The following is a 20,635-nucleotide window of genomic DNA, read 5'->3' as shown; positions in this document are numbered from 1 at the left end:
GACACATAAATATAGGAACACCAGGATTTCTACCCCTCTTGGGTTGCTGCAAAGGTAACCTTCTGGCACCAATTTGGAGGGCTTGGAATTCCATTCCATCTAATTGCTTATTAGGTGGCTACTCTGCTACTTGTCTACAATGCCTCAAAAAGGGGTGGGGGCATATTGCAGTGACTTAGTTTTCAAATGCTATGTCAGTGAAACACAGACTTTAGTGAGTCCAACCTAGCTGGAATGATTTAAGGAATGGGACATATCAGGGATATACTGTGGTTCTGATATCTAAGAACCAACTTAACTATGTGTGAAGACACCTATCAAAGAGCTGGCTACTGAGGGATGCCTTTTTTTAATGCTACAACTTATTGAAATCAGCTACTAAGGCATGGACAGCTAGGAAGGAGGTATAGGAGATAGAGTGCCATGCCTGGAGTCAGGAGGTCTTGAGTTGATATTTGACATTAGATACTTGTAGTTGTGTGACCCTGGGCAAATCATTTCACCCAGTTTGCTTCAGTTTCCTCATCTGTAAAATGAGCTAGAGAAGGAAAGGGCCAGCCATTCCATTATCTCCAATAAGAAAATCCCAAAATGGCTCTAGGCAAGTCACTTCACCCAGTTTGATTTAGTTTCCTCATCTGTAAAATGAGCTGGAGATGGAAAGGCAGCAAACTACTTTAGTATCTCTGCCAAGAAAATTCCCAAAAAGGATCACAAAGAGTTGGACACTGAAACATGATTAAATAACAACAAATAGGACATACAAATGACATCAATGATAAGAGGAGCCATACTGATAAAATCTAGAATCACTTAAGTAAGTATATCAAATATTGTTCTAGGGGCTGGAACCAGTCAACAAGTCATTATTAAGAGCTTACTATGTGCCAAATGCTGTACCAAAGTACTGGGAATTCCAATTGAAGCGAAGTATTATTTCATTTTGACCATTTGAAAACTTGATTTATTTATTTTCTTTATTGAAATAGCCAACATTTATCAACAGTCATGGATGAGACAGTTAAAACCATTTTGTTTGTAAAATTGTTCAAAAATGGACTTTTTGCTCCCTAAAAAAAAAGGACCTAATAAAGGGTATCATGGGTATAACTAAGGTAGGGTCTCTGGGATTTTCATTAATGCTGGTAAAATACAGGAGACACCTCTTGGGGTACCATTTTCTTCCTCTGGCAGCAACTATATTCCCAGCAACTACAAACCTGACCTCCCAGCCACTCTGTCCCCTCTCCTTATTTTCCTTCTATTGTTTAGTCTTGGAGTCACATATAAATCTCAGGATGTCCTTGGCACATTTCTTTTCCTTCTCCCACATTGGTTTCCCTCCCAAATCTATCTCAACTCCCTTTTTTCTCTTTGCCCAGGCACAAAAATTCCTAGTTATACTGTTATGGGCAATATCATCAGAGCTCGAGGAAGAAAAGCCTTCAACAATTTTCTCTCCAGGGTCCTATCATGGTAGTAACTTTTGTTTTTCATATTTTCTACAGTTTTTATTTCAGGCAGTAATCCAACATTTTTACAGAAAACAATGATCCTGGTTTGGGTGCTTAAGCTATTTTTTTAGAAATTGGGTAGTTACTACTTTGTTTTTTCCTTTTTTTCTTTTTAAAGGTCTCATTCTCAGCAATGTGGCAGGACATCCTTGCTTTGCTGTGTCTAGTTAAACACATTCCACACAGTGCTACCTGGGATGAACAGACTTCAGAATAATTTGGCATTAGAAGTCTTTTAATGAGAATCTGTGGCCTCATTCAATTTTGTTCCACATTCACAAATCTCCTGAGAATAGCTTCTTAAAAGAAGGCTGAGAAAATAAACTATAAAAGCTGTAGCTATACACGGTATGTTTACATTGAACAGCTCAATCCTTTGGCCTGAATGGATGGAGCCTGGCAATAGAGATTGATTGAGTGCTCAGCCAGTTTAACAAAAGAAAAACAGAACAATGCCCCCAACTGGTCAGTTCAGGGAAAGAAAGCATTTGGGACTTGGACAGACAAACTAATTTCTGCTTGGTGGATCACAAGCCTCCTTCTTCATCCCCTTCCCCATACTTTTTAAAAAATTGAGTCTTATTGATTTATATCTTGATTTAATATTGTATTGATCAGCATTTCATGAATAAATAATTTATGCTTTTGAAAATTGTCAAGACCAAGGCTAACATTTATCTTGGCTTAGGAAAAATTTTTGTCATAGAAAAAAGCAAATTAATAGCTGTAGAGGAGAATCATTAAAATACTTATGGGAATAAATCGTTTTCAAGAATTTCAGAAACAATAATTTCTATATAAACAATTGCTATGCTAATTCAATGTCTAAAGATATTTGTTAAAATAAGTGCCCTAAAGATGTCTACAAGATACCATTTTGTTAACCTACTTTGAGTTTCTGTGTTTATAAAAGTGCAAGACTTACAATCCTTAAAAAAAGATGAGATTTGGGTTTTTTCCTAGGGGCGGGGAAAATGAGGGGTGAAAAAAATGTTAGTGTTCTATAGAAATAAAGCTTAATTTAAAAAATCTAAACTCTAAAATATCCCCCCTTCTCAGTCTTTTCTCCTAATTATTATGAGTTAGTAAGATATGACAATATTTGTAAGACCATGGAAAGATATCCAAGATATGTATTATACTGATAAAACATATGATTCATTTTTTTCTTCCTCCCTCTATCCTCCCTCTCTCTCTGTTCCTTCCTTCTCTCTCTCTCTCTCTTTCTTTCTTTCTTTCTTTCTTTCTTTCTTTCTTTCTTTCTTTCTTTCTTTCTTTCTTTCTTTCTTTCTTTCTTTCTTTCTTTCTTTCTTTCTTTCTTTCTTTCTTTCTTTCTTTCTTTCTTTCTTTCTTCCTTCCTTCCTTCCTTCCTTCCTTCCTTCCTTCCTTCCTTCCTTCCTTCCTTCCTTCCTTCCTTCCTTCCTTCCTTCCTTCCTTCCTTCCTTCCTTCCTTTCTTTCTCCCTTTCATGCCTTCCTCCTCTCTCTCTCTCTCTCTCTCTCTCTCTCTCTCTCTCTCTCTCTCTCTCTCTCTCTCTCTCTCTCTCTCTCTCTCTCTCTCTCTCTCTCTCTCTCTCTCTCCCCCACCCCACCCCCCAAACCCATCCCCAGCAATAGTGGAACACTGGAAAGAGAGCTGGTACCTGAGGCAAAAAGAATGATACAAATCTTGTTCCTGAAATAGAATGGCTACATGAGACTGAATAGCCACTTAAAGTCATCCCTTAAACTAAGCCCCAGAACTGTTGCTGGTCTGCATTGTAGGGAGAGTTGTCTTATCAGGGGTTTCCTACCTAGATGAAATCATGTGAGATTTTCTGGGTGTGGGGAAATTCAGTTTAGAAACTCCCTCTACCATGCCACGATACCTCTGTGACACTAAATTTGTGGAAATGCATGTGAAAAGAAGGGATCCCCTATTTTGTAGTTTTCTCTTTTGAGAATTTCTATTAACTTCTTTTTATTTCATGTTTTATAACTTTCTTCAAGAGGTACATAGGTATTCATTTTATCTAGGCTGTTGAACTACCCACTAAAAGTAAAATAAAAATTGAATGCAAAAAAGAAAATTCCATGAAAAATTAAACAAGTTGTCTTGCTGTCATCACATTTTTCAGGCTTAAAATTTGAAGAAAGTGAAGTTTCCTGTATTGCAGGTGAGCATTTTCTCTGGAAAATGCTTCAGCTTCTGGGATGTTTTACACATTACACCATCTTTTGAACATCCACATAGCTCTTCATCACAAGTTTCAATTCCATGAAGCCCAGACAGTCAACATGCATTTTTTAAGTATTTGTGCCAGGCACTGTGCTAAAGCAAAGATATGGCCCCTGCTCTTAAGGAGATAGTACAAACAACCATGTGTGTACCACACAGATCCAGTGTAAATGGGAAGCAATCTCAAATGGAAGGAAATGGTAAGGGTAGTGGCAGTTGTTGGGAGAAGCCAGAAGAGTCTCTTTCAGAAGGTGGGCTTTTAGCTGAGCCTTACACTAGGAAACTAAGAGATGGAGGTGAAGGGGGTGATAGTTAATTGGTGAAAAGCCTCTCATTTGCTATGAAATTGAACTTAGGACATATTTTGGGAACCCTTCACCCTTCCTGGGCATCATTACTAGCAGCTCCTCTGTCTTCCTTACTCTTCATGCCCTACCCCACCAACTGAGATGTCTTCACAGGCATAGAGGTTCCTTCACAGACAATTCAAATTAAGAGTCTAGGGCTGGGGCACCAAGGTAGGTGGCTCAGTGGATAGAGAACAGGCTTAGAGGTTGGAAGTCCTGGGTTCATAAATCACCTTAGATGTTTCCTAGCTGGGTGACCTTGGGTAAAGCACTTACTCCCATTATCTAGTAATGGAACAAATATTTAGAATGGATTCTAAGACAGAAGGTAAGGGTTAAAAAAATCTAGGACCAATTTAGTCTGTAACACTATTTGTCTACTTGATTCGTCCCTTATTTTGGGCTCTGAAATTTATACCTCTTGCATCCTTGATTTTTAAATATTTCAGAGTTAGATCTTGTTCAAGTAAAATCTCTTTACCCTGCTACCTCATCCTCTGCTCTCATCTAGAGGTCCAGCTCAGCCTTGACCTGCTGTGGTCATTTTCTTCCTTTGCCTCTTTATTCTATCCTTTGGGATTCTTGCTCTATCCTTGAATGCCCCTCATTTCTAGATCACTCCAGCTCAGCCTCTTTTCATTGATTAAACTGATGAGAGTTGTCCTTCTTTGGAAGGTATAGCTCATACCTTGCTACTCTCTCCAATTCTGGCTGCTTCTCTCATTAATGCCCCTCCTACCCCACACTGCACATGCAGACAGACAGACAGACAGACAGACAGACAGACAGACAGACAGACAGACACACACACACACACACACACACACACACACACACACACAAAACCCTCTCCCATAAATATTCAGACTGGGACAAGAGGACAAAGAATCAGTGCCCTTCTAGCTGAATCCCCATTGACAAATCCAGCCCATGATTTAATGACTTTGTTCCCTTTGACATCTACTCCTGAAGTCTAGATACTATTGACCTGATTCTTTGAAAACTCCTAACTTCCAAGTATTCTTTGCTCCTTTCTTAGCCTGTGATTTTGGACATCCCCTGCCCTCATTGTTAATAATTTCAGATTTTACCTTGACGTCCCTTAGAGTATTTTGACTTCTCTTATCCACTCAATGTCCCTGTCATCTATTGCAACATCAGTAACTCAACCATAGAACTGATCACATATTACATCTCGCCATTGCTCCTGAACATTTCTAACTCCAACATCTCCAAGTTTGAAATTTCCCTAATTAAAATATCTTGGGGTTGTCTTTCCCTTCTCAATCCTCATTACTTTTAAATCTGTTCTCTGCCTTCAATGTAACCTCTAAGCCTCTCTCTCCAACCTTTCCTGTTGTCCCAGTTTATCAACATTGTTCTGACTATAATTTCCTTCCTGTAAATGTAGAGTTAACCCAGTCAGTACTCCATCCTTCAACCTCTTCCTTCCATTTTCTTTCTTGCCTGCCCAGTTCTATCCTCATGCTATCTCTATTGTGCATCTTCTCCACCCCTCCTTCCAAAGAAGTAGTTATAAAACCATGACAACTGGATCCACCATAGCTTGGCTGGACTCACATAATCCAGGCTGCCTGATGTAGTGTATACAGAGCCAGCCTTAGAATTAGGAAGTTGTAGCTCTGACACAAATCAGTTCTATAACCCTGGAGAGTTGCTTATTAACATATATTAGTATACATGTAACTTAAAACATGAATGTATGTATTATGTTCAACACAAATACACAGACATATACAGGTATACCTTCCACATCACGACTTGGCCTATAATAGTTTTTATAGATTGCAGGGAAGCATAAGAAATTAAATAGGAATTTTTGATGAGATTTTTGGGAGCTGCAGACAACACATGAAGGCCAGCAGATGACACCAAAAAAGTTTAGAAATGCAGAAATGCATAAAATATGTGTATGGTATTGTATAATGTAAATAAATGCCACAGTTATACACGGTAAATACCCCATAAAAGAAAGAGAATAATTTCAGACTTCTTCTCTGGCACAAAGAGAGGGCCAAAAATTTTTGCCAGTATTTTCAAGATCCTGGGGGGACTGCTCCACTAACCCTTGTGATGTGGAAGGGATACCTGCATATACATGATCTATCAATCTGTCTATCTATGTCATCTTCCCTTATACACAATTTTGTGATCATATTCCTAGGTATCAAAGTATATATTGATTTAATTTGTATGGTCTTATTGAATTCTTTGTAGAATTTCTCTCTCTTCCTCCTTTGTAACAGATGGTACATAAACTACAATGGCTTTCCTGGTGGTCGCATTGTAAATGCTTATCATGAACACTATAATATGAGGTAACCAAACATCCTGGGAAATAATATCTCCTGTTGTCTTTGCATGCACAGTAAAACCAAGTCTGCCAACTGACTCCTTTATTTTTCTCTTCAAGAAAAGCCCATGAGCCATCCTTTCTTTTAATTGTCACTTCCTTCTATCTTTTGGGGTTTTTAAATAGTTTTTTTAAACTTCCTTATTTTTATATATAACATGCTATGTTACATAACAATAATGCGATACACATTTGTTATGTTTGTAATAAATTATATTTATTAAATATATTTCATATACGTGTACATAATTACAATCTAGAATAGCAATAATAGAAATAAATTAAAAAAATAAATTATTGTCAATATGCTTATCCAAGAGAAACACAATGCTCATATCAGCTATGTGCAAAAAAATTGTCTCATTCTTTTTGATCTCCTTCCCACCTTTCCCCCCTTCCCAAGGCAAGTGATATGATATATAGGTTGTACATAAATTATCATATAATACACATTTCCCTGTTTGTCATGTTGGGAAACAAGCCACATATTTCTTTCACTAGAGAAAAATTCATGGAAGAAATAAAGTGAAGAATGGTATGTTTTAGTCTATATTCAGCTCCATCTGTTCCTTCTATGGCGAGGGATATTCCTTTTCTTCTGCTTTTATTTACAGGGAGACTATTAATGTTGATATTCAATTTCTTTAGTAGAATATGTTCTGGATGCTCTTTGGACAGGTATTTAGAGTGCTGATAGCTATAGTAATGCTTTGATAGATGATCTAAAAACTATGAGATTCCTAGTATTCTTATCCTTTGCCTCCAGTCACCAAAACTACCTAAGACGTGTGTGTGTGTGTGTGTGTGTGTGTGTGTGTGTGTGTGTGTGTGTGTGTGTGTGTGATACTGTCATATCAGCAAAGGTGAATGCTTGATCTCTGCCCCCTTTGGCAGGCTCCAGAGCTCTATGCATAGGAGTTGGAAAGGGCTTTATGGGTAATATATTGTGTCAGTGCCTTAACCTTTCTTATCAGGGAACGGCTGAAATTATCCCTCCTTGTTTTAAACTTCATTTTATGTTCATCAGAATTAAGCATTCCAAAGGCACAACCCATAAAGCAAGCACACAATAAAAACACATTTGGGGAAGATGAATAGCTATCATTAAGTAAGCTGAGCTAATATATAGAAAACAAATGTAGTTAGAGTTACAAAGACCTGGGCTTCATTAAACCGAATAAACACTGTGTCCAGATAGTCTTGAAATCCTCTTGCTTATAATTTCATGAGAAAGTTATTTTCCATGAATTTGCTAAGTTGCTCCAGCCAGTAAACACTAGTGCAGTGTTGTTATTTCTGGATGTTTTCCATTTCTGATGCATAAGTTATTTGGTTGCTAAAACAAATTTCAGTACTCATTTGTCACAAAGAATTCATGTTAACTAATATATTCGTGAATTACAGTTACATTTTGTGTAACTTTCCGGGACCAGGGAATTTGTCAAAGTATTGGTCATATAACAGTCTTCTTTCCTTATTTCCTGTTCCCTCAACTCCCATGATAGGTTCAATCAGATTAGGACTTCATGAGGTGAGTTTAAAACAGCCAATCTAGACTCAAATTCTCCTCTCCTGTCCTCTCCTGTCCTGTTCTCTCCTCCCCTCCCCTCCCCTCCCCTCCCCTCCCCTCCTCTTCTCTTCTCTTCTCTTCTCTTCTCTTCTCTTCTCTTCTCTTCTCTTCTCTTCTCTTCTCTTCTCTTCTCTTCTCTTCTCTTTTCTCTCTCAATCTCTCTCTTTTTTTCCCGCTCTCTCTCCCCCTCCTCCTTTCTCTCTCTTTGTTTCTTATCCTCTCCTTTCTGTTTCTTTCTCTGTCTCAGACTTTTAGTTTCTGTTTCTCTCTGACTTTGTCTTTCTCATGTGGATATATACAAACAATTTGTTTTAAGCTAATTTATATATATTTACTGTATGCCTACTCTGTACCTGTCTCAGGCTCTTACTTTCTCTTAGTTTCTGCTTCTCTCTGACTCTGTCTTTGTCTTTCTCAAATAGATACACAAACATTTGATCCAAGCTAATCTAACCAGCATTTATCATATGCTTACTATGTGCCAAGCACTGTACTAGGTGCTAGGAACAAAAACGATAATAATAAAAACTTTCCCTGATTTTACAAAACTTACAGGGTATTGTGTATGAGTGGGTGAATTTTGTTTGACATGTTCATTCATTTCCTTTATTAAGCATCTACTATGTGCCAGGTACTAGTAATAAAAACTGAAAAGGATACAGTCACTTCTCTCATGGAACTTATATTCTTCTAGGGCAGATAAATATGTTAATAGGCATGAACATAAAAGATGATTTGAAGAGGGGGGAGAGAAAACCAATTCTGAAGGAGAATAGGAAAGTATTTCCTTAGAACATGGCCCATAAGCTGAACCTTGAAGGAATTAATTGATCAATGGGTAATTTGTTAAGCCCTTTCTGTGTGGCAGGCACTGTCCTAGGTGGTGGGGATACAAATACAAAGAATGAAACAATCCTTATACTCAAGGAGCTTATATTCTAATGGATGAAACAACGAGTCTCTACAAAAATATATGTAAATAGTTATGTCTGAGGTGGTTTGGCAGAGAGAGAAGTAGCCACTGGCATCAGGAGAAGTTTCATGCATGAGATGATGCTTGCTTCTAATCTTAAAGGAACAGAGGGAGACTGTTAGACAAGATGGAGAAGGGGGAAGAGACAGACAGACACACAGACAGAAAGACCCTGAAAATCACTTGACCAGAGCATCAGGAAATATGCCAATCCTGATTTCTGACTACTCCTCCAAATTCTCCTGGGGCAGTCAAATGGATTCAAAGCCATTCCCTGTTCCTTCTTTCTTCTCTCATTTCCTTTCATGTCTATTAGTGGGGAACCAAGTGTCTTGACTCCCAGATTCTCCCCAGTACTCCTTTATAGCACATAGAATGCCAACTAGCAGATGCCACTCAAAAGCTGTCCAGCTCAAGCTGTGAAGGCCATTTGAAGCTCACAGCCACAACCCCTCCCCCCCCACTCCAAAGGAAGGTATAGCTCAGGACCTGGACCTGGTGGATAGGCTTGTCAAAACCACAAGCCTGAAACTCTTGCAAAAGCCTAGAGCCTCATGCCAGTAAAAACTAACTAAACACAAACAACTGATCCCCAAACAAAAAATAGAACATGTCTACACACAACTCAGAATAAGAAGGATAAGGTCTTATTTTGTTTTATATTGATCTTGCATCAGTATGAGGTTTCTTTTCAAAATATCTGCACTGAGTCTCTCCAGTACTAAGAGAAACCACTGTCAATCTCTCATTTATCAGTCTTATTTATTTCTGGGTAAGCTTTCTGACAGGGATCTAAGATTGGCAAATGAAGCTTAGAGAAACCTGTAACACCTGCAAAGGCTATTTGCCATTCCAGAGAGCCAGAAGACATTATTTTTGTATTTTTCCCTCTCAAAGAAGGATAATTTGAGAGAGGTGCAAATAAAACATTCTCCAGAAGGACCTTCTACAGTAGATTTAACATACCCATGCTTTAAAAAGTAGTGGGATCATGAGTTTTCTTCTATTTTTCCAATAAATAACTTGTTAAAGGAGGAGATTACCTAGGAGAAGTAACTCATTTTTCTCTGCAATGAATGAATTAACACTATGCTGATTTATTCAATGAATACACAAAGGAGAAAACATTGATATCCATATCAGGCAGCATCTGTGAAAAATTCACACACTGTCAGAATTCCAAGATAAGGGTAAAAGGATATTTATTGACCTGCCCTGCATTTCCCTTCTTCCTATCTCCTTCTTTCCTATATTTGTAATTTCCCTAAATCCTTCCTTGATTGGGAGGGTAAAGTGATGGGCATATAGAAAGCAATTCATTCATTCATTTATTCAGACATTCATTCAACAGACTTTTATCACATACTTTAGGTGTGTAAACAATATGTTAGATAAATAAAAAAAAGTATAAGAAACATTAGTGCTTTTGGATTTCTTTAAGGCTTTACTATCACAAATAATTGAGTAAAAGAAGCCCATCCAACACCACTCCATTCCATTCAATTAAACAGATAATTATTACGAGTCTAATGGATGCTACATGACTGAAATTACCAATCTATCTAATACAGGTTAAGATTCACCATTGTTAATGAAAAAAAAATTCAATAACATAAGTGAGGCTTCTAGGGCTACTATTGGAACATCCCTTCCCCTAATCTTGGGTAGGGGTGTTTCAGAGTAAAATCCACATATAGGAAAGAGGGCATTGTTTTGTTCTACAAACTGCTATATTTTCATTCTAAACCAGTGAGCATTTATTAAGGCCCATAATTAATTATTAATTTATTTATTATGAATTTATTTTTATTACCTACTGTGCTAGGTACTAGGAATACAACTACAAACAAAAGGTCCCTGACCTGGAGGAGCTTATAATTTTCTGTTTCTTTAGTTGTATAAATTTAGTTTATTGAAATGGACTCCATGGGGAAGTAGAAAAATATTGGAAGTCGAACAATGAATTTAAACACACAAGATAAAGATGAGTCATACTTTGAGTACTTGTTCCAAGTAAAGGGAAGGACAAGGGTCACTTGAGAGAATTTGAGAAAAGGAGGGGGTGCCTTAGGACCAGGCATGGTAAGTGGTAGAGTAAGAGCTACAGAGAGCAACTGTCACAGGAATGGAGCTGCAGTGATGAGACTGCCAGCTCAGGCTGCCATCATGCATATCTGGGTGTTACCTATTCTTACTGAGCACACCCAGAGGGATGGGATGGAATGGAGGCTGGTGATTCCTCCTTTCCCTCTCCCTTCTATGAGACCGAATCTATCTTGCTAGTCACACTTTTTCAGTACACTCAGTACCCTCTAATTGGAGGACTGGAGGTCAGAACAAATGTCTCTTTTCAAAGCCTCCATTTAAAGAGGGCTGCCAGGTCAGTCAGTCATTGCTTCATTTCCCACCAACTCTCTTTTGGACTGGACTCCATCATGCCCTTGTTCCAGATATCTTCCCTGCCATACTTGCCCTTCAGCTTACTTTTACGTATAGTCTTTACTCATTAGATTACAAACTCCATGAGGGTAGGGCCTATCTTTTTAAATGATTATTTGTATCTCTAGGTAAGTAGGGGAGAGAGGGAGAGAAGGAGACAGAGGGGGGGCGATTTATAACTGATAAAATACTTCATTTCATGGCATGGGAGCTCAGAGCAAATGAGAATTATTGATTTAATTTAACAACCTTGTAGAGCAAAGAGAGAAACTTAGACTTGACTCTTTATAGGTAAATGAGCCAACAGTACTGTCTGGTAGGACTTCATAAGCTGAGAATGATATGAGAAGTAATGCCTTTGCCACTTTCTGTTCCCATTGCAAATTCCTCACACTCACCCCAAAATCAGATTAAAGAGAAAACCAATCCAGAGAAGAAGACTCAAGGGAGTAGATAAAGAAGTAATACCCAAACCCACAGAAGCATGAGGGTCAGTGAGAGGGAGAGATGATCCCTTTTGGTCAAGCATAGAACCACATTATGATATTACTGCTGGGCAAAACCTTGATGATTTGGATGATTTTTAATATCCCTCTTGGTTCTGAATCCCGTGATTTCATGTGTTCAGGTAGTTAGGCCCAGCTAAGGCTGTGAAGGATCATTGAATGCATTTGTTCTCACCTATAGTAACATTGGTGTGGTATTCCCTACAGCACAGCTTTTGCATGAGAATATGGAGAACATTGGTACCATCAACATGGGAGAACCTTAATAAAATTCTTGAATTCTTTTTATGGCATCCCTAAGATGGTACAGAAGTCTTAGAATTGATTGGAAAATAGATGAGTAGCAGTTAGAGGGGGTTTAAAATACCATTTTTATTGTCCAAAAGGATTAAAATTCCATTTATTTTCTAAGGAGGAGGATAAAAATCCAATAAAAAGTTTTTTGAAGCCCAGAGTATGACATTGATTCTGCTTGGCATGATTAGCACATGAGAGAATTCTTATAAATAAGGGAAATCAATAAAAATGATGCCCCTTCAAATTACAGCATTTAAATATTGCTATCCAATTAGAGTACAATATCAGATGTGTTTCCTGAAGTCAAGGATTTCAGTAAATCAATCACTAATAAAAAATAGATTGTTTGACTTTTTAAAATTTTCTTTTACAATATAATGACTACAGGTTGTCATTGTTATCATATAAAATTCCAGAATACTTTTGTTTAACACTAATTACCTCATTTGAATCTTCTCTTTCAATGAGTTTTTAAAGACCTTTAATGCCATTTTTGTTGCTGAAGCCATTGAATGAAATCCTTGTTATTATACGCAAAATGTCAGAAGAAATGCATTATTAGAGTGTAGCAGCAAAATTCCCTCTTTTCCCAAGGTCAGTAGTTTTTTAATGAAATATGAATCATGAATAAATAAGTAGAATTCATACGAAAGAACCAGCTTCTGCTTACTTTGCTATTTTTTGGCCAATTTTTGCATTCCAACACATTCAGGAACTTCAAGGTAGCCATACAAATATCTCTTGCAAGGTTCTCTTGGAGTCTACATATGAAAGTTTTCAAACTAAAAATTAATTCACCTGAAACACAACCATAGAAAGAGTTCTGTGTTTACAGTTTTATGAATATATAGCCTTTGGTCTCCAACTGTAACTTTTATGGTTTTATAAAGTCACAGTGTTCTTTTAAGAATCATGAGCAAAGAATGCTGGCTTCTTTGCTAGAAGTCTCAAATTCCAATCTTGCCTTCTGTACTTACTAGTTAAATAATCTTGGGTAAATTACAGATTTTATCTAGACAAGTCTAGAAAGGTGCAATTAGTCTTTTGGAGAAATTTGCAAGGTATGGCACCGACTTTTCCGATCAGTGATTGCCTCTCTTGACCCATTATTTCAGGCAATGTCCCAGCTATGATTTACTATACTCTTGAATCTTCTTTCATGCGTCTTCTTATTTCTAAACACCTTGCCTTTCCACTGGTTCACTTTCTTGCCCTCCCTCCTTCTCTCCCTTTCCTGGAAACAGGATCAAATCAACCCTGCCATTGTTCCTGGATGTAGGGAGTCAAAATGCTGTCCTAATTTTAGGAACTAAAGTATTCTTCCAAGGACACCACTTCCATTTGTGTGTTTTCGTTCTCCTTAGAATGGAAGATCCCCAAGGGGTAAGAATTGTACATGTTTTTTTTTATGTATCCTCCAGGTTTGTTCAGTGATTGGCTCACAGGGTTAAAGTGTTAAGTTCTTGTTTTTTATTTGTTTATTCTTTCTGTCTCTGTCTCTCTGTCTCTCTGTCTCTCTCTGTCTCTCTCTCTGTGTATGTTTACACACACACACACACACACACACACACACACACACACATACACACACATATATAGTGCCTTTTCCTATATTGACCACTACTTTCCCCACTACCATTTTCAACAGGTAACCGATAATCCAGGATAGTCTACTGAAGACATGATTAAAATTTGCTTTTAGTACCAAATGCTAATATCAGTCATTTCAAAATCACAGACCCACTGAATCTCAGATTTAGAAGGGACTTCAGCAATTTGATTCAGCAAACATTTAATTCAAAAAGTTCATAGATTGTCAGCATGGGAAGAAACCTTAGGAACTGTCTTGTTCAAAATCTTCATTTTACAGATGAAGAAATGGGTCCAGAGAAGTGGGGTTACTTCTTCCATGTCAATTTAATTAAATTAATATTTGTTGATTTCCTCTGCACAAGGCATATATATTCATGTGTATTGAAAATTGTTGCTATTATTTTACTTAATATATGGGAAATTTTAAATCAAAATTTAAAGATCATTTGACTAGACAAACAGCACATTTAATTGTTGTGACCCTATAACACTTCTTGCTCCTTCCCTCTCCCTACACCTTCCTCTTCAGTCTCACTTTTGCTTTAGGAACAAGAATAATGAAATCAATACTACCAGTACTATGGAAAGGTCATGCTATGATTCCTGTATTCCTGAGACTGCTTTATGAGAACACTCTTCCCTTTCTACCTCTCCCCTATATGTGGTCAATTGCCACTTTTACAGTGTAAGCCTCTTGAAGGCAGGGCTGTCTCACATTTGGATTGCATCCTTTGTGTCTAGCACAGTGTCTAGCAAATGTCTTAAGCATAGTCAACACTTAAGAAAAGCTTAAAATTTTTTAAAAATAACTTAGCCCTAAAGAAAAGAATGAGGAATATGTTCTTCAATTCTTTTGAAGAAGTAGATGTATATGGATAGGGTTCCAGGTGCAGAAAGTTGCATATAATGGCAGATTTTTTTTCCAACCTATTGATCATTTTTGCTGAATTTGTTTTCTTCTTCCTATTTTTTCTTTTTTTTAAAATTTCTTTGTTATTAGAGAGGGCTGGCTGGGAGGAGGAAAGAGGAAGAATAAAGAGAGACATTTAGATGATATAAAAACAAAAAGATACAAAAAGAAATGTATTCAAGGTTTAGGAAGAAAAAATGATTATTAATTGATTGAAAGGACAAGCATGATGATCATTATTTTCTAGAAAAAAGAAAACTGTGACACAGGGAAGCTAAGGTTATTTCCAGTTGGGAATATGAAAAAGTTTAAAGATGACTCCAAAGACAGAACAATAGGAATTTTCCACTTGAGAGCTCTTTTAAAAATTAAAACAGAGCCTAATCTTCCTGAAATATTTTATTCATGGTCTTGCCTGTTTCCACTTCTGTTCACAGAATCAGAATTTGAGAGCTGTAAAGAACTTCAGCAGCCACCTAGCTGAACCTATCCATGAAAGGAATCCCCTTTATACCATACCACATAAGTGGTTGTCCAGTCTCTGCTAGAAGGCCTCCAAGGAGAGGGCACCCACTCCTGATAGAAGCAGATTTCATTGTGAGTAAAAAAAAAACATGAAAAATCTTGAAACTATAAATATGAGTTGCAATTATTACTATTATTGGAAGCAGGCTAGAACAGGCTTGGAAATAGCTTTCTCAAACACTGAATATCCCTAAACTCTATTTCTAAATAAATATCCATTGCCTTTACCCATAGTTAACAAGCAAGGCCATTTTCTTCCTGGATTTTTCTTCTCTTTTTTAACCATTTTCCATGTTACTAGGGTAAGAGCAGCTGCCTCCCAGAAATACTATGAGAGTTCTCCTGAAAACAACATTTTCACGAAAACTCTGAGATAAAGGTACAAAAGAAGAAGAGACTGATAATGTTAAGTTTCTCATTAGGTCTTGGACCTGATCCTCATTATGTTCACTACCTAATCCTCATTAGGCTTGCCCTGATTTTTTCCCAGGTCCTGGGTCATTGCTTATTTTGATAGGAGAACCATATAACTAGGTCCTTTCCATTCCCAGGATTCTATGGGGAAATGAGGTAGAAAATGTCAATAATTAATGGCCACACTGCTTTAGTAAATCCTGAATCATGTTAAAAAAAAAAAACCTGGCACATTTACTCTGGAAGAGACTAAGAAAGGTCAATAGTTGACTCTCATGAACTTATTTTCATATTTTCCTCAAAATAATGTTAAGTCTTATCTTGGATATAGATTATTGAAATGGTTAAGGCAATGTTCTCATTTCTGAATTGAGGTATTTGGAATATAAATGAAAGTGGGTTTTTTTCTCCACTTAATTCAAAACTTGAAAGCTCATCCAGAATGCTATGTTTTTCTTAGTTTTAAGGGAAGAATGTTAATAGATAAAAATTATGTATATAGGGACTGCATCTTTTTTAATAGGATTCAGATCTAATCATAGGAAGGTGCCCTTTTGAATTTATCAGTCAGAACTAGCATATGGGTAAACAGGGCTTTGTCCCTCCCTGGTGCTAATGTGCTAGGAGTGGGAGAGGCATTATTCCTTTTTATTCCCAACTCTCTAGTATTGGCTGCTGAATGGTTGCTCTCATATCCAAGTCCAGGTTGTCCCCCTTCACTTTCCTGTGTTACCACATCTCTCTTTCAGGATGTCTCTTCCCCACCCCCCTGGTAGAATTTTCTCTCTTTCTTTTCTCCAATTCCATTTCCCAACTACCTGTCAACCATCTATTTTAGATACCTGCACTCAGAGTGGGAATAGTGATGAAAGCATCTCACCACTGGTCCACTAAGTCTCCTTCCTCCATTTTCTTCCTACCACCAATAAATTGGTTCCATTCTCTTTGCCTTTTCTTTCTACCATAATTATGGAGTGGAAATAGAGAGATTGCCTGATTTAGAGAAAGAAGAACTGAGTTTGAATTTTGATTCTGCTACTTACCAAAATATAACCTTGGGCCAATAATTTAATCCTTCTAAGCCTTGGTTTCCTCATCAATCATCAATCCATTAGTAAGCATTAATTATGTACTACTTATGTGCCAGACACACTATTCTGCACTAAGTACAAATCTACAAATTTTGTTCGGCCAGATGATCTATTCCAACTCTAAATCTATTATCCTAAATTTTGAGTGTGAGATGATTTAATCTAGTCCTGTTATTTAACAGATGAAGAAATTGAGGGACATAGAGAAGTGAAATGTTTTGGCCAAAGTCCTACTGTTTTTAAGTAGCAGAACCTGAACCTAGGTCCTTTGACTCTAAATGTTATCCCTCAGATACTTTGGATATTTATTTAGCTTCCTCCTGAAAATAGACTATCTCTTTGCATCTTCAATAAGTTGGCTGGCTCCTTTTCTCTCACCCATGGATACACAGGACCAGAAGGTGTAGACTCCTTGTTCTCAAAAACCACGTTAAGATTCTCCCTCTATCACCTCCCTTCCTTTAAAGTTCTCTCTATCCTGTCTAGATCTTTACTCTTGTCATTTATGGACTTCAGGATCACTTTCCCTTCTCCCTAATAAGTGCAGAAGCTGGTTCAGGGCCTTTACTCCAATTTCCGATTCCTCTGAATATGCTGGTCCTCTGGCTTCTTAACTTCTTCAAATCTCATGACCTCTGTTTTTAGGCTGCTTCAGTCATTTGTATGAGGCATTCATATCTTGGAACTCATGAAATAGATTTGGTTAGGTTCTGGAATTCCCAATTATTCCTCCAGTACTTATTCTTAGTACTGGTCACTTACAACTTAATGAATTCACGCTTGTGTTACCATTTGCCCTGTGATTCTACCCTTGAGTTGTAATTTGTGTCTCTCCAACTAAACTATGACTTAGAAATCAGGCACCATGTCTTAGGCTGCTTTTTCTTCCATCATCCATAGTACCCAGAACAATGCCTTGAATGTGCCACTGCCTTAGTCAATAAACCTTATTGCCTCTAGGATAAAATATAGATTCCTCTTGTCAAAGACCAAAACCTTTTAAAGCACCATGCAAGTTGCTCCCAATCTACCTTATTATGTATTACTACTCTTTCTGAACAATTATTTAGCCAAATTCATCTTATTGCTGCTTCTCACACATGACAATCCATCTACCTCATCCATGACTTTTCCTTGGTCATCTCCTGTTGCTTGGGATGTTTTCTCTCCATATCTTGGCTTCACAGAATCCCTTACTTCCTTCAAGACTCAGGGTAAGAACAGACTTGTACCTGAAGCCTTTTCTGATCCCTGTCCCTAAATTCTAGTGCATTTTCTTCTTAAGATTCTTTGTAATTATCTTCTGTACATACACATGTTGTCACCCCTGAGAGAATTCAATCTTCCTGAGAGCAAGGGTGATTTCCTTCTTGTCTTTATATTCCTAGTACCTGGGACAGTGCCTAGGAATGCTTTGCAGATTGATCAACTGATAATGCATACTCAGTGGAGTAAATGCTTTGTATGCTCCAAGCTGGAGGATAACAGCTGATGAGAACAAAACAGAAACATCAAGTATGCATTCTCCACATCTCCTCCCTTTTTTTTTTTGCCACTTTTCCCTTCATTAAAAGAGGCAGGAAGTTACATGTGAATAGCTTAGAGGATTAATTCTTTAAAAAGGAAAATGAGTACAGAAAATCCATTTCTTGGAATGGTGCTGCCTTAATACATTCACATAGTGAACAGACTTTGCATTTGCTATACCCTTAGCTCTGCTCACTTTCTTCTTTCCATTAAAGGGTGAGGGGAAAATTTGCTTTTGAGGGGTTTGCCTTTCTGATAATCTTTTGCTGACACATCTAAGGTACAGATCATGTATTAAGACAAATAATTGTCATGATAATGGGCAGCAGCCTGTTATTGTAGCACATTTTTTATGAAATGCTCAGGCCTGTGTTAGGGTGAACTTTAAAATGCCAAAGAATATTGATAATAAGGATTTAGAAAAAACCTATGAAATAGACATACCCAAGTGTTTCCAAGTTTCAAGTGTCTAAAACATGTATTTACATTCTAATGTTAATATCCTCTTCAAGTAAATGGAGCATGACATAAATCATTTACTTAGTCAAGGATTTGAGGGCTTACTTTGTGCAAGTCATCATTTTTCTCTTTTTATAAAAATAGAAAATGGGGGTGGGTGGGGGCAGCTGGGTAGTTCAGAGGATTGAGAGTCAGGCCTAGAGACGGGAGGCCCTAGGTTCAAAATTGGCCTCAGAAACTTCCCAGCTGTGTGACCCTGGGCAAGTCACTTGACCCCCATTGCCCAGCCCTTACCACTCTTCTGCCTTGAAGCCAATACACAGTATTGACTCCAAGACGGTAAGGGTTAAAAAAAAATAGAAAATGGGCCCAAAGGAAGTTAATTGGTTTGGCTAAGGTCATAGGACAGCAGAGATGTAGTAGGATAAAAAGTCTGACCTCAATTACCATCTTAGGGCTCTTTAAAAAAAAAACCAAACTAGAAGTCAACAAGTTTCAAGGAATGTAGAAGGAATCCCTTTTGAGACTTCTTGGGTTGGACTGTTCAATGGGAAATTGGCCTGATGAGTCAGAAATATGGCTAGGTAGACTTATGATTTTGGCCTGGCCAAAACAATTCAAGGATGAAAAGTGAGAATGTATCACTCTAGATTATTCTGAATAATCCTGAGATTGTAGATTTAGAGCTGAAAGTGACAACTGAGGTCAAGAAGTCCAATCTCCTCTTTTCACAGATAAGAAAACATATATTGTGAGAGCTGAACTGACTTGGAGAAGACTTCACAGAGCTAGTAAGTGAGGAAGGATCTGAATTCAGATCTTCCTGACAAATCAAGAACTCTATCCATTGTGCCATCTAGTAGATGCAGCTAGGCACACAGTGAATATACAATGAGGGCCTTAGGGTCAGGAAGACCTGACCAGGACAAATTCTTTAAACTCTCTCATCCTCATTTTTTTTTACAAATGGGAAAAATGATTAAAATAAATAATAATTGATAAATATTTAGAGTACCTACCTCACTAGGTTACTGTGAGGACCAAATGGGATGACATGCTAAGCACTTTGCAAACCTTAAAGTGTTTCATAAGTGCTAACTATTTTAAGTTGTGAAAATGGAACAAAAACCTAGGAGAGTATTAGGCTGAACTATTTTGGGGTAGATATAGTGTTTCACTAACAACAGCAACAATAGCAGCAGCACTTTAAGGTTTGCAAAGCATTTTATCAATATTATTTCATTTTGTCCACAAGCTACCCCTGGAGGTAATTTCTTTTATTATTCCCTTTTCACAGGTGAGGAAAGGAGGCTGATAGAGGTGAGGGATTTGTCTAGGGTATTACATCTAGTGAATTTCTGAAGTAGGGTTGGAACCTAGCTCTTCCTGAATCCAGGCCCAACACTTTATCTAGCTGCCTCAGGTTCTTACAGAGTAATGAATATTCCTCATGGATGGACTTGACTGAGCTATGGTTGTTAGCAGAACTGAAATGTTATGCTAAAATGTTAGAACTCCTATGGATTTAACTATTCAGACTCTTAATCCTACTGAGTTGAATTTAGTTACTGAGAAAATGCTTTTGCTGGGAACATGGGCCTTGATAATAACAATAAAGGTTATTTTTAAAAGTAAATTTGGTCCTTGCATGCATAATAATGATTTGCAATAGTAGAAAATTGCATGTGTGTATGGATAAGGGCTAAAATAAAGACTGATACTGATAAAGTCCCAATAATGCAGACATAGTGGGTCAGTCTGAATTAGTTAAAAGTTTTAGTGTAGAATATATTTTATAATATAAAATTATTACATTCCTGATTCCCTTATTAAGTATTGAAATCTAAAAACAAGCATCACTTAAAAGATCTTCTTTAATG

The 20,635-nt window shown here is 37.4% G+C and overlaps 1 protein-coding gene and 1 long non-coding RNA gene across 2 annotated transcripts in view; one reads left to right on the top strand and one right to left on the bottom strand.

Moving 5' to 3' along the window:
* The window catches only part of SLC9A9 (solute carrier family 9 member A9), a 747,353-nt gene that overhangs the window by 299,340 nt on the left and 427,378 nt on the right, over positions 1-20,635 (bottom strand). The window lies entirely within an intron of this gene.
* LOC107649898 (uncharacterized) overlaps positions 1-20,635 on the top strand; it is a 35,691-nt gene that overhangs the window by 9,540 nt on the left and 5,516 nt on the right. The window contains exons 2-3 of the long non-coding RNA XR_001624421.2: positions 15,177-15,336; positions 19,490-19,546. This is a non-coding gene — a long non-coding RNA (uncharacterized LOC107649898). The remainder of the gene's footprint in view (positions 1-15,176; positions 15,337-19,489; positions 19,547-20,635) is intronic.

Source organism: Monodelphis domestica, chromosome 8, assembly GCF_027887165.1.
Source record: "Monodelphis domestica isolate mMonDom1 chromosome 8, mMonDom1.pri, whole genome shotgun sequence".
Taxonomy (NCBI): Eukaryota; Metazoa; Chordata; class Mammalia; order Didelphimorphia; family Didelphidae; genus Monodelphis; species Monodelphis domestica.
This window is presented reverse-complemented; position numbering and strand designations above follow the sequence as displayed.